Below are 14,051 nucleotides of genomic sequence, written 5' to 3' on the forward strand. Positions count from 1 at the left end.
TTCTCTGAGTCTGTTTTTGTTTTCTTTGTTTTTTTTTAGATTCCACATGTAAGTAAAAACATACAGTATTTGTCTTTCTCTACTTGACTTATTTCACTTAACACAGTACCCTCTAGGTCCATCCATGTTGTTGCAGATGATAAGATTTCATTCTTTTTTATTGCTGCGTAATATCCCATTATATAATGTACTGTATCTTCTTATCCATTCATCAATTGATAGATTGCTTCCATATCTTAGATATTGCAAATAATGCTGCAATGAACATAGAGGTGCATATATCCTTTTAATTTAGTGTTTTCACTTTTTTTAGATAAATCCCAGAAGTGGAATTGCTGGGTCATATGGTATATTTGCTTTTAGATTTTTGAGGAATCTCCACTATTGTTTTCCATAGTGACTACACCAATTTGAAGTCCCACCTATAGCACAAGGGTAACCTTTTCTCCACATCCTCACTAACATTTGTTATTTGTTGACTTTTTGGTAATAGCCGTTATAACTGGTATGAGGTAGTATCTCAGCATGGTTTTGATTTGCATTTCTCTGATAATTAGTGACGTTCAGTATCTTTTCATATGTCTGTTGGCTGTCTGCATGTCTTCTTTGGAGAAATGTCTTTTCATGTCCTCTGTGCATTTCTCTTTTTTTTTTTTTTGATTGTTCATTTTTTTTGCTATTGAGTTGTATGAGTGTCATATATTTTGGATATAAATCGCTTATTGAACATATCATTGGCAAATGTATTCTCCCATTCAGTAGTAGGCTGTCTTGTCATTTTGTTGATGGTTTTCTTTGTTGTGCAGAAGCTTTTTAGTTTGATAGTCTTATTTGATTATTATTTTTTTTTTTTGCTTTTGTTTCCTATGCTCATAGGGACCTTCCAAAAAAGATATTACTCAGACTGATGTCAAATAGTTTATTACTTATATTTTCTTCTAGGAGTTTTGTGATTTCAGGCTTTACATTTAAGTCTTTAATCCATTTTGAGTTTTCTTTTAAAAGAAATTTAATTTTTGCATATATCTGTACAGTTTTCCCAACACCACTGTTGAAAGGATTGTCTTCACTCCATTGTATATTTTTCCTCATTTGTCATAGATTAGTTGACCATATAGTGAAGGTTTATTTTGAGATCTCTATTCTATTTCATTGATCTATGTCTGTTTTTGTGCCAGTACCATACTGTTTTAAATATTATAGCTTTGTATTATAGTTTAAAACCAGAGAGTGTGATACCACTAATTTTATTCTTTTTTTCTTAAGATTTCTTTGGCTATTGGGATCTTTTGTGGTTCCATGTAAATGTTAGAATTATTTTTTTCTTGTTCTGAGCAGAATGTCATTGGTATTTTGATTGGAATTGCATTGGATCTATACATTGCTTTGGGTAGTATGGTCATTTTAATGATATTACGCCTTCCAATCCAGGAGCACAGTATATCCTTCCATTTATTTTTGTCCTCTTCTAATTTCTTTCTTTAGTGTCTTATAGTTTTCAGAGTATACGTCTTTTACCTCCTTGGTTAAATATATTTGTAGGTATTTTTGATACAATGTAAATGGGATTATTTTCATAATTTCTCCTTTCTGATTCTTCATTACTAGTGTATAGGAGTATGACAGATTCCTGTATATTAATTTTGTATCCTGTGAATTTACCGAATTATTTTATTGATTCTATTAGTTTTTGGTGGATTCTCTAGGGTTTTATATATATAGTAGCATGTAATCTGCAAATAGTTACAATTTCACTTATTCCTTTCCAATTTGGATGCCTTTTATTTCTTTTTCTTGTCTGATTACTGTAGCTGGAACTTTCAATACTATCTTGAATAATAGTGAAAGTGGGCATTCTTGTCTTGTTCCTAATCTTAGAGGAAAAGCTTTCAGCTTTTCACCATTGAGTATGTTAGCTGTCGGCTTGTCATATATAGCCTTTTTTAAGTTGTGGTAAATTCATTCTATGCCCACTTTGTTGAGGGTTTTTTTTAATCATAAATGGATGCTGAATTGTGTAAAATGCTTTTTTTGCATCTATCGAGATAATCATATGCTTTTTGTCCTTGGTTTGGTTGATGTGAACCATATTTTGTGTATGTATCTTGCATTTCTGGTGTAAATATCACTTGATCATGGTGTTGAGAATTTGGCATTTATGTTCATCAGGGTTATTGGCCTGTAATTCTCTTTTTTTGTAGTGTCTTTGTCTAGTTTTTGTATCATGGTAACTCTAGCCTCGTAGAATGAGTTCGAAAGTGTAGGAATAGCTATTTTAAGGTAAATAAAAGCAGTAATGTTTTATGTGCTAAAAGGTTTTATATATTAAAAATGTAGATTCAGAAAGGAGTTAAATTTACATGCATTTTATGAAAAAGCTGGCTTTTGGGATTGGCGCCTTAGAAATCAGACATGCCTGCTTATTTCAAGAACAGTTCAGTGAAATATTGATTGCCTACTGTGTGCTCAGCATTGTACAACTAACATTATCAGAAACAGAATACTAAACTGGATGGAGTATGGGTCTGATCCAGAATGGCTTTTATTATGCTCTTATTTAGTCAGAAGGAAAGACTATCCACAGGATAAGATCAGTGTATCAGGCAAAAATCTACAAAGTGTATATATACCATGTTAATTACCTGTTTAATATGCATAGCTCTGATCTAGGTTTGTCATATGCTTTCATCCTTTCAGGACCTTTTAAAAAACTGAATTTTAAAGACCATTGTTACTTAGTCATCGGTGAGATATATTGAAAGTTAACATATCCATATATGTAATTCTTTCCTAAAATGGGTATTAAGTAAGATGTGTGAAGATATAGAAGGAAATATGCAGCAGGTCCTCAAATGCCATCATTTGATTCAGTGGCATTTTGTTATTAAGTTTATGAGATGCCATAGGAACTTAACTCTCATTTATATCAATTAGCCTATGCGGAAATTGTTTTCACTATATGTCCTTTCACTTAAGTTGCAGAACCTGTTGACAATGTTAATTGAAGACTTATATATCACTTGGTCTACCATAAAACTAGAACAAAAGAGGCAATCAAAAGATGAAATCTGACAATAATGCAAAGAAAAAATAAGAATTTATAGAAAAAAATGTAGAACTATGAGAAACCAAACTTATGGGCACTCTTGAGAGCAACTTATTCAAATGGCATTTGTTAGACTTTTCATAGAACTTTTCATTGATGTGACTACTTTGATCACAAATCTCAAATTCCATATTTGGCCAAAAAAGTCTTAAAATTTTATCTCACAAATTGTTACAGACCTTGTATACTTCGGTTTACTGAAAACAAAAAAGTTAATTTCTATGGTAACTGAATTCAACTGATTAATTTCTAATTAAGTCAGATCCTAAGCCAAAGATTAATCAAGGCTAGATGATGATCCAGACTACAAGAAAATTAATAATTTTTTAATTTCTTTTTTTTCAGGTTAAATTTTTTTGTAAAAAGAAATCATCCAGTATTTCATGTCTATCTAACAGAAGTTTCACTAACTGGAGGTAAGAAATAAAGTTCATAAAGATACAAATTTATAAATTATAGGAGAAAATAGGGGTTACATAACTTTTTAAAAATCTTTTTAAATTACATTTATTGAGGCAGCATTGGTTAATAAAATCAAATAGGTTTTAAGCGTACAGTTCAATGATATGGCATGTGCGTATTGCATTGTAGGTTCACCACCCAGAGTTAAATTTCCCTTTGTCACCATATATTTGACTATTTTTATCCTTATCTACCTCCCCATCTCCCCTTTCCCTTCTATAACCACTAAACTGTTTTCTGTGTCTATGAGTTTTTGTTTGTCTTGTTTATTTGTTGCTTTCAGTTTTATACTCTACATATAAGTGAAATCATATGGTTCTCAGGTTTTTCTAACTTATTTCGCTTAGCATGATAATCTCAAGATCTATCCATGTTGTTACAAATGGCAATATTTCATTTTTTGTTACAGCTGAGTAATATATATGTACCACAGCTTCTTTATCCAGTCTATCAAAGGGCATTTCAGTTGTTTCCATGTCTTGGCCACTGTGAATAATGCTGCAATGAACATTGAGTGCATATATCTTTATGGATAAATATTTTCAAATTTTTGGGGTGGGTACCCACAAGAGGGATTGCTGGGTCATGTGATAATTCTATTCTTAATTTTTTGAGGAAACTCCATACTGTTTTCCACAGTGGCTATACTAATTTACATTCCCACTAGCAGTTTATGAGGGTTCCTTTTTCTCCACATCCTCTTCAACACTTGTTATTACTTGTCTTGTTGAAGATAGCCATTCTACCAGGTGTGAGGTGGTATCTCATTGTGGTTTTAATTTGCAGTTTCCTAATAGCTAGTGAAATTGGGCATCTTTTCATATGTCTGTTGGCCATTTGTATGTTTTCTTAGAAGAAATGTCAGTTCAAGTCTTCTGCCCATTTTTTAACTGGATTGGTTGTTATATTTATTGTTAGATTGTATGAGGTTTTTTTTTGTATATATTTGATATTAGGCCCTTACCAAAGGCATTGTTTACGAATATCTTCTTCATTCAGATGATAGCTTCTTTGTCTTGTTGATGATTTCCTTCATTGTGCAGGATATAGTCCCATTCATTTATTTTTGTCTTCTCTTGCCTTTGAAGTCAAATTCATAAAATTCTCTCTAAAAACCAAGTTCCATGAGTTTAATATCTATATTTTCTTGTATGGAACTTATTATTTCATGTCTTATATTTAACTCTCTGATCCACTTTGAATTACTTTTGGTATATGGTGACAGATAGAGGTCTGGTTTTATAACTTGTTAAAGACCATACATTAGGTTGGTATAAATTAAGCCTGTCATTTTTTTTTATTTCAGCCTTCAGATAACCCATTATTTAAGATATATCTATAAACAGCGTACAAAAGACTGTCTTGAAATTTTCCTTTGACAATAAATAAGATATGATTTTAATAAATAGTTGTTCAATTTTAGAAGATTATGGACAGATATTTGACAGGTATATTCTCTATTACATTATTATTTTACATTTCCTCTTTCTTTTTTTAATTTAATTTTATTATTAGTTTCAAGTATACAATACTTTGGTTAGACATTTATATAGCCTATAAATGATCCCCTTAATTGCTCTTCCTCTCCTCTGGCTCTCCACCTAGCCATTACATTCATGCTAACTACACTCCTTATGTCATGCTCCCCATCCCCATGACCATCTATCAAATACTAATTTGTACTTCTTTAACCCTTCACCCCATTCTTCCAGTACCCCAACCCCCATCCCCTCTGGCCATCACGAGATTGCCCTCTATATTTGTGAGTCTGTTTTTGATTAGTTCTTTTTGTTTCTTAGATTCCACATATAAGTGAAATATGGTATTTATTTTTCTCTGTCTGATTTATTTCACTCAGCATAATAACTACTAGGTCTATCCATGCCATTGCAAATGGTACATTTCTTCTTTCTTTTGTTTAAATCGGTGATATTTTTATTAGTGATTCTTTCTCCTTTCTTATTAGATTTTCTCTATTTTTTGTACTAATTCCCATATTTATTTTCAGCGCAGCACTTTTGAACACTTTTAATGTCTTGCTTAACTAAATAATCTTAAGCTCAGCGTAGATTTCTTTACTTGACTCAGAAGGGTCTACTGGAATTTGTAGGATGCAGTTAAGATGAAGGTTTAGTTAACAGTCTAATATTATGCAAATAAGAGACACACCAGGTGCATGAGTATATAAATGTTCTAACACCACATGTTTCTTAATATTTACTAGAAAGCTGTCAACTTCTGAAAAGGTGCAATTTAGAAATTTGGTATCATATTCAGAGTTGGACATTCACTGTGGTAATCACCTTGGTAAACAACTTAGATTACTAAATAAATTATTATCTTTTTATATGTGTGTCTTATCTCTTTAATTAGTTTATAAGCTTTTTTAAGACCAGGTCACTTTATTCCTTATATAACTTTTTAACTCCTGGAACCAACTGATTTCCTTGCATATAGTTGAAACTTAGAACACTTAATGTTGATGAGGTTTTATTATTACTTTTTAAATTAGAGCTATTCCTTTTATTCAGTTACATTTCTGTTATTGAGAGAAATACACAAATCTTTGAGGAGTAAAAGGTTTAGAACAGAGAAATGACTGAATAGAGAAGAGAAACTCTTGGTTTATTTGCAACAACCAAAAATTTCTGTTAAAATTATCTTTCTCCTTAAGTGAATATACCCAAATTTGAGAACTCCTTATTTAATACAAATAGCATATTTCTTATATTTGAACATATTAAATGTTTTTTCTATCAGGCAGTAACTGAACATGAATCAGCTTCCAGCAGAATTAGTAGTGAAAAACACTTCCTTATGAACTTTAGGTTTCTTTGAGCTGATAATGATAAAAATTAATCAATTTTGGTGCTAGCAAAATTGGTTCTGAATTTATGACTAATATTTTTATGAATGGTATAATTACAACTTAGTTGACTAATGATACTGTAATTTTGCAGTTATTAAATATCATATAATAAAGTACCCTTTTTGTTAGAGTACTCCCAAACACAAAAGATGATTTTCATTGAGGGAAGCCTAAAAAGAAAACTGTGTCAAAATACCATGTAGTTAAGTGCTACGGGAAGCTAATGACGTTATATTGTTTTTTTAACTGTGTATGAAGCATTTAGTGATAGAAATGTATAAAGGACTTTTAAATACTGGCCCTTTCTAAAATGGAATAAACAAAGTACTGTCTTCCAACTTGTAATCAAGAAAATTGAGAACACAAGCTTCACAAAGAATATACCAAATTTATTACAACCAATAATTTCCACTTTTTCATGAAGCAGACCTGTGGTTTTAATTACTATTTGGGAATTTTTCTTTGGAGAAAGGGTCTTCCTATAATGTCTTTCTACTAATGTCATAATAGTTGGGGGATGCCTTTGTTGAATCTAATTAATCAAATTGTGCACAGTTTTGGATACCTTCTATTTTACCAAAACTCTAGATGAAAATGAAATTTATGATATTAATCCTGTCCCCAAGGAAGTTACAACTCAGTTGTAGAAATCAAACTAGCATATATTAAACAATTAGAGAACATTGTTCACTTTGCAGCACTGGCTCACTATAGAAGAGATCATTGTTGACTAGAACACTCAAGGTTTCATGGAAGACATTAGACTTAAAAGATTAGGACAGGCCAAGGGGAAAAGGAAATTAATCCTATATAGGTAGAATGGCAAGAAAGACACAGAGGTGATGATTAATACCTCTTTACACTCCAGGGATATGCCTCTGTTGGTTTAATCAGTAATTCTACTTTATATCTTAACTGAGAGACTATGATACTCATTTTTTATATAAGTAATATATTTTTTGTATATTCTATTACATATATTCACTGAATGAAAACAATACAAATCTAATAAGCATATCAAGGTTAATATTGTCGTAACGTTTTCCTAGTTAACTCTGTCCTAAGTAGGATCCTTAAAAATTACATTAAAGCTATATATTATTAAAATAATTTTACAGGTTTCAGAAGAGTTGTCCCTGTTTCATCAGTTAACATTTATGCCATGGCATCATTACACCAGTTTTCACATAAGGAAATGCAAATCATTAGAGCCTTTACTTTACTGCCTCTAGTTATGTCATCATTTTTTTCACTTTATACTTAATATAACACAAAAGCAATGATACTACAATAAATTCTTAATACTACTAAAGAACTCAATGGGAAGACATAATGAGACTATTTACAAGTTGTAAATAAAATTTAGGTTGTTGGCACTGCAAATGTGTTATTTCTTGTTTTTTTTTTCCTTTGAATAAATCTTAAACTAATGCTGTCTTATCAGGTGTGAGATCAGCAACCACACAGGTCTAATAGAAGAGTGAAGAACCTAATTTAGGCATTTGAACCAAAAGAAATGCTATTTTTGTCCAGGTAGATTTGGAGAATATTTTGATGGATTGAATTAGAAATTCATAGCATTGGTTCCTGTTCAGACTGACTATGTGATTTAAAGCAGAATTTGAGTATAAACAAAATTAATTTGGGATTCAGTATAAACTAGAACTAGAAAATGGGTTTCAGTAAATTATGATTTTTTTTAACTTTGAAAAATTCGATTTATTTATTTATGTTTAAAGTTAACTTTATAGGGGTAACATTGATTAATATAATTATATAATATTTATGTGTACATTATAATTTGACATCTGTATATTGTGTGTTTACCATCCAAAGTTCAGTTTCCTTCAGCTACCATATATTTCATCCCTTTTACCCATTTCACCCTCTCCTTACCCACTATAATTGACCCCTTTTATCCCATCTACCTCCTCCCTCCACCCCCACCCCCTACCTTCTGGTAATTACTAGTCTATAGTCCATGTCTATGAGTCTCTGTTTATTTGTCCTATTCATTTGTTGCTTTTAGGTTTATATCCCATATATAAGTGATATTATGTGATTTTCAACTTTTTCTGTCAGGCTTATTTCGGGTAACATTATCTGGAGGTCCATCCATGTTGTTGTAAATGACAGTATTTCATCTCTTCATATATATATATATATATATATATATATATATATAATGGAATATCACAGCATCTTTAAACAGTCATCTATTGTAGGACACTTCTGTTGCTTCCATGTTCTGGCCACTGTGAATAATGCTGCTTTGAACATCGGTGTGCAAATATCTTTTTGGATATGGGTTTTCAAGTCTTTGGGGTAAATACCAAGTAGAAGGATTGCTGGATCATATGGTAGATCAATTTTTAGGTTTTTAAGGAACCTCCATACTGTTTTCCATAGGGGCCATGCCAATTTGCAGTCCCAAGAGCAGTGTATAAGGGTTGCTATTTCTCCACATCTCCTCCAGCATTTATTATTACTTCTCCTATCGATTATAGCTATTCTAACAGGTGTGAGACAATATCTCATGGTGGTTTTGATTTGCATTTCCCTAATAGCTAAGGACGTTGAGCATCTTTTCAAGTATTTGTTGGCCATTTGTATATGCTCTAGGGAGAAGTGTCTGTTCAGGTCCTCTGCCTATTCATTGATTGGATCATTTCCTTTTCTGTTATTGAGTCATATGAAATCTTTGTATGTTTTGGATATTAGGCCCCTATCAGAGGTGTTGCTTGCAAATATATTTCTCCATTTGGATGGTTGTCTCTTTATCTTGTTGCTTTCTTTTGCTGAGCAGAAGCTTTTTAGTTCAATATAGTCCCATTCACTTATTTTTCTTTTAATTCCCTTGCCTTTGAGGTCAAATTCATAAAATCCTGTTTAAGTCCAAGGTCCTTGAGTTTAGTTCATATGTTTTCTTCTATGCATTTTATTATTTCAGGTCATATTCAGGTCCTTAATCCATTTAGAGTGAATTTTGGTGTGTGGTGATAGACAATAGTCTAGTTTCATTCTTTTGCAAGTGGCTTTCTACTTATTTGAGCACCATTTATTGAAGAGGCTTTTCTTTTTCTACTGTATGTTTTTGGCCTTTTTGTTCAAAACTTATTTACCCATATATGGGTAAATATGGGTTTACTTCTGGACTCTCGATTTTGTTCCACTGGTCTGTGTTTTGGTTTTGCTGGCAATATTATGCCATTTTGATTACTGTTGCTTTGTAGTATAATTTGAAGTTGAGAATAGTGATGTCTCCAGCTTATTCTTTTCATTCAAGATGGCTTTGGCAATTCAGAGTTTTTGTGCTTCCATACAAATCTGATGATTTTTTTTCTATTTCTTTAGAAAAGCCAATGGGATTTTGATGGGGATTGCATTAAATCTTTATAATGCTTTAGGTAATATGGTCATTTTAACTATGTTGATTCTTTCATCCAAGGACACGGATATCTTTTCATTTCTTTGCATCTTGTTTGATTTCTTTTAATAGAGTCTTGTAGTTTTCATTATATAGATCCTTCACATGTTTCATTAAATTTATTCCTAGGTGTTTTATTCTTTTTGTTGCAATTGCAAAAGGAATTATTTTTTCCACTTCTTTTTCTGACTCTTCTTTATTAGAGCATAGGTACGCTATGTATTTTTGAACATTGATTTTGTATCCAGAGACTTTGTTGTATTTGCTTGTTTTTTCCAGTAGTGTTCTTCTGGAGTCTTCAGGGTTTTCTATATAGAGAATCATGTCATTCGCAAATAGTGACAGTTTTTCTTTGAAGTTTCATACTTGGATGCCTTTTATATCTTTCTTTTGCCTGATTGCTCTCCTAGGACCTCCAATGTTATATTTAATAACAGTGGTGATAGTGACAGCCTTGCCTTGTTCCTGATCTTAGAGGGAAGGATTTTGATTTTCAACATTAAGTATAATGTTGGCTGAGGGTTTTTCATAGATGGCCTTTATTATTTTAAGGTGCTTTCATTCTGTACTGATTTTGTTAAGTGTTTTGATCATAAATGGATGCTGTATATTTTCAAAGGCTTTTCAGCACCTATTGATATGATCATATGATTCTTATTTTTTAATTAGTTTATGTGGTGTGTCACATGAATCGATTTGTGTATGTTGAACCATCCCTGTGCCTCTGGGAAGAAGCCCAATGATCATGATGTATAATATCTTTAATATGTTGCTGTATTTGGTTTGCTAATATCCTAATTAGGTTTTTTGCATCTGTGTTCATGAGAGATATTGATCTGTAGTTTGTGTGTGTGTGTGTGTGTGTGTGTGTTATCTTTACCAGGTTTTGTTATCAGAGTAATATTAGTCTCATAAAATGAATTGAGAAGTATTACCTCCTCTTCAATTTTTTGGAAGAATTTGAGGAGAATAGGTATTAAATCTTCTTTGAATATTTGGTAGAATTCACTTGTAAAGCCATCTGGTCCTGGGCTTTTACTTTTTGGTAGGTTTTCGACGATTGTTTCAATTTCCACACTGCTGATTAGTCTATTTAGATTTTTCAGTTCTTCTTGATTCAGTCTAGGACGGTTGTATTTTTCTAACTACTGGTCCATTTCTTCTAGGTCATTAAATTGGGTATTATATATTTTTTCATAGTATTCTTGTATGATACTTTGTATTTAAGTGATATCAGTCATAATTTCTACTCTTTCATCCTGATTTTGTTTATTTGTGTTCTTTCTCTTTTTTTCTTTAGTGAGTCCAGCCAGGGGTTTCTCAATTTTATTAACCTTTTTAAAGAACCAGGTCTTTCTTGCATGCATGTATTTATTTATTCATTTATTTATTTATTTGTTTGTTTTCAATTTAATTTATTTCTGCTCTAATTTTTGTAATTTCTTTCTTTCTGCTGACTTTATGCTTCATTTGTTCTTCCTTTTGTAGTTTTTTTAGATGAAGTGTTAGGTTTTTATTATGGCTCATTCTTGTTTTTGGAGATAAGGCTGTAATGATACGACCTTTCCTCTTATGACCACTTTCACCATGTCTAAAAGTTTTCCTATGTTGTACTATCATCATCATTCATTTCTATGTATTTCTTGATGTCTCTTTTTATTTCTTCTCTGACCTAGTTATTCTTCAATACCATGTTGTTTAATCTCCATGTATTTGTGGTTCTTCCTGATTTCATTTTGAAGTGGATCTCTAGTTTCTAATCATTACGATCAGAGAATATGGTTGGTATGATTTCCATCCTCTTATATTTGTTGAGTCTATCTCTGTGTCCCAGTATGTGGTCAATCCTTGAGAATGTTCCATGTGCACTAGAGAAGAATATATAAGCAGCTGTTTTGGGATGGGAGACTGTAAATTTCAATTATGTCCAGTTGGTCTAATGGGTCATTTAAGGATATTATTTCCTTATTGATTTTCTGTTTGGATGATCTGTCCATATCTGAGAGTGGGGTATTTAGTTCCCCTACTATGATAGTGTTTTGGTCTGTTTCTCCTTTTAGTTCAATTAGTAATCGCTTTACATATTCCTGGGCTCCCTGATTGGGAACATAGATAGTAATAAGTATTATGTCTTCTTGGTGCACGATTCTGTTTATCATTATGAAGTATCACTCAGTATCTTTCTTTACATTTTTTTTATTTTGAAATCTATTTTGTCTCACATTAGTATTGCTATTCCTGGTTTTCTCTGAATGCCATTTGCTTGAAATACCATTTTCCACACTTTCACTTTGAGTCTATATTTGTTTTTGGAGCTGAGATGGCAACATGTGGTTGAGTTTTTTTTTTTTTTGATCCATTCTACAAGTCTGCCTTTTTATTGGTGAGTTCAGTCCATTTACATATAGGGTGTTTATCAAAATATCAGATCTTCTTATGGCCATTTTATCATTTGCTTTCTGGTAGCTTGGTGTTTCCATTGTTTCCTTCTCCTTGCATTTCTGTTTTCTTTATTTTGGTTGGCTTTTGTGGGTTTTCCCTCTGGTCCTTCTTGTTTTGTGTTATATGTTTTGGTTTTGAATCATTGGTGTGTGGTTACCATTATGAATAGGTAAAGGATAGTGTGTGTATAAATATGTATACATGCATACACACACATGCTCATACAGTCATCCATTTTCTTCTGTGTGTGCCTTATCTCCATTCCCCTTTGTGAATTTTGTGAATTTTGATCTTTGAATTCTCCCCTCTTCAGTCATTGTTATCTCCATTTGTCTCTAGGTATGCTGAATGTTCATTACTATCTTGCTATAGCAATTCTCTTTTTATTTTTTAAGCTTATAATGCCCTGTTCTTTGTAAGGGTTTCAGTCTGCTGCTTCTATTTGCCTGATAGTTACTTTATTCCTAATTATTATTATTATTATTATTATTATTATTATTATTATTATTTTGGTCATTTTGTTTTAGGTGAGCTGACCCCTTTCAGTATTTCCTGTAGCACAGGCATCGTAGTAGAGAATTCCCTCAATTTCTGTATGTTCCGGAGAGGTCTTATTTCTCCTTCATATCTAAAGGAGTGCTTAGCTGGATTCATTATTCTAGGCTGGTAGTTCCTTTCACTTAATATTAAAACATTTGATTCCACTCCTTTCTGGCTTGTAAGGTCTGTGCTGAGGAGTCCGATGATAATCTAATGAGTTTTCCTTTATAAATTACTGTTTTCTTCTCACTGGCCGCCCTGAGAATTCTGTCTTTGTCATTGATTTTTGATAATTTTAATACAGTATGTCTTGGTGAAGGCCTTTTTTGATTGAGATAATCGGGTATTCCATTGTCTTCTTGAAATCGAAGCTCTAGTTCATTCCTTTATTTTGGGAAATTCTCGTCAACTATGTGTCTGAAAATGCTTTCTAGTCCCTGCACTTTTTCCTCACCTTTGATAATGCCCATTATTCTTGTTTCCTCTCCTGGTAGTATCAGCTAGTTCTTTTATTTCTCTTTCATTATTTTTCATGCTTCAGTTTCTCTCTTCTTCCTTCTGATTTATTTCTATATTTCTGTCTTCAAAATCACTGATCCTTCCCTCCATTTGGTCGATTCTATTACCAAAGCTTTCTATTTCATTTTTCAGCTCTTGCATTTCGTTTTTTATCTCCAGAAGTTCTATTTGGTTCTTTTTGAGGTTTTCAATCTCTTTGCTCTACTCATCTAGTTAATTTTTCAATTCCTAAAATCTAAAATTGTTGATATGACTCGTTTTGGAACTCACTGAGTTTTTTCAGAAGTACCATCCCAAATTCTCTGTTATTTAAGTTGCATATTTCTGTGTCTGTAAGCTTATTTTCTGGAAATTTTTCTCTTTCTTTCTGAGATGCCTTGTCACCTTGGTTGTTTTTGGTTTTAATGAACTATCTCACCACCTGTGCATTAATGCAAGTATATTCTGCTGTTTTTCCAGAAAGAAGATTTATTATATAAAGGTATCTCTTTAGCTTGATGCAAAGAAGGAACTTTTCGTTTCCTGTCATTGACATCTAAGCCTCTTGGATCCCTGTTTTATATGAAGCCTTAATTATGCCTTTATTTTCTTGTAGATATTTAATCTCACTCGCTACTCTTAGTTTCAGTCTCTGTCAGTTTTAACAACAGTTTCGATAGCTTTTGTTCAGATTTCCCTGGTGCTCT

The 14,051-nt window shown here is 32.1% G+C and overlaps 1 protein-coding gene across 2 annotated transcripts in view; it reads left to right on the forward strand.

Annotated features, from left to right (window-relative positions):
• TENT5D (terminal nucleotidyltransferase 5D) overlaps positions 1 to 14,051 on the forward strand; it is a 90,831-nt gene that overhangs the window by 8,867 nt on the left and 67,913 nt on the right. For both annotated transcript variants that reach the window (XM_016164904.1, XM_016164905.1), the window contains exon 2: positions 3,452 to 3,522. The gene's annotated coding sequence lies outside the window, so the exon portion shown is untranslated. The remainder of the gene's footprint in view (positions 1 to 3,451; positions 3,523 to 14,051) is intronic.

This window comes from Rousettus aegyptiacus, unplaced genomic scaffold, assembly GCF_014176215.1.
Source record: "Rousettus aegyptiacus isolate mRouAeg1 unplaced genomic scaffold, mRouAeg1.p scaffold_m13_p_9, whole genome shotgun sequence".
Lineage (NCBI taxonomy): Eukaryota > Metazoa > Chordata > Mammalia > Chiroptera > Pteropodidae > Rousettus > Rousettus aegyptiacus.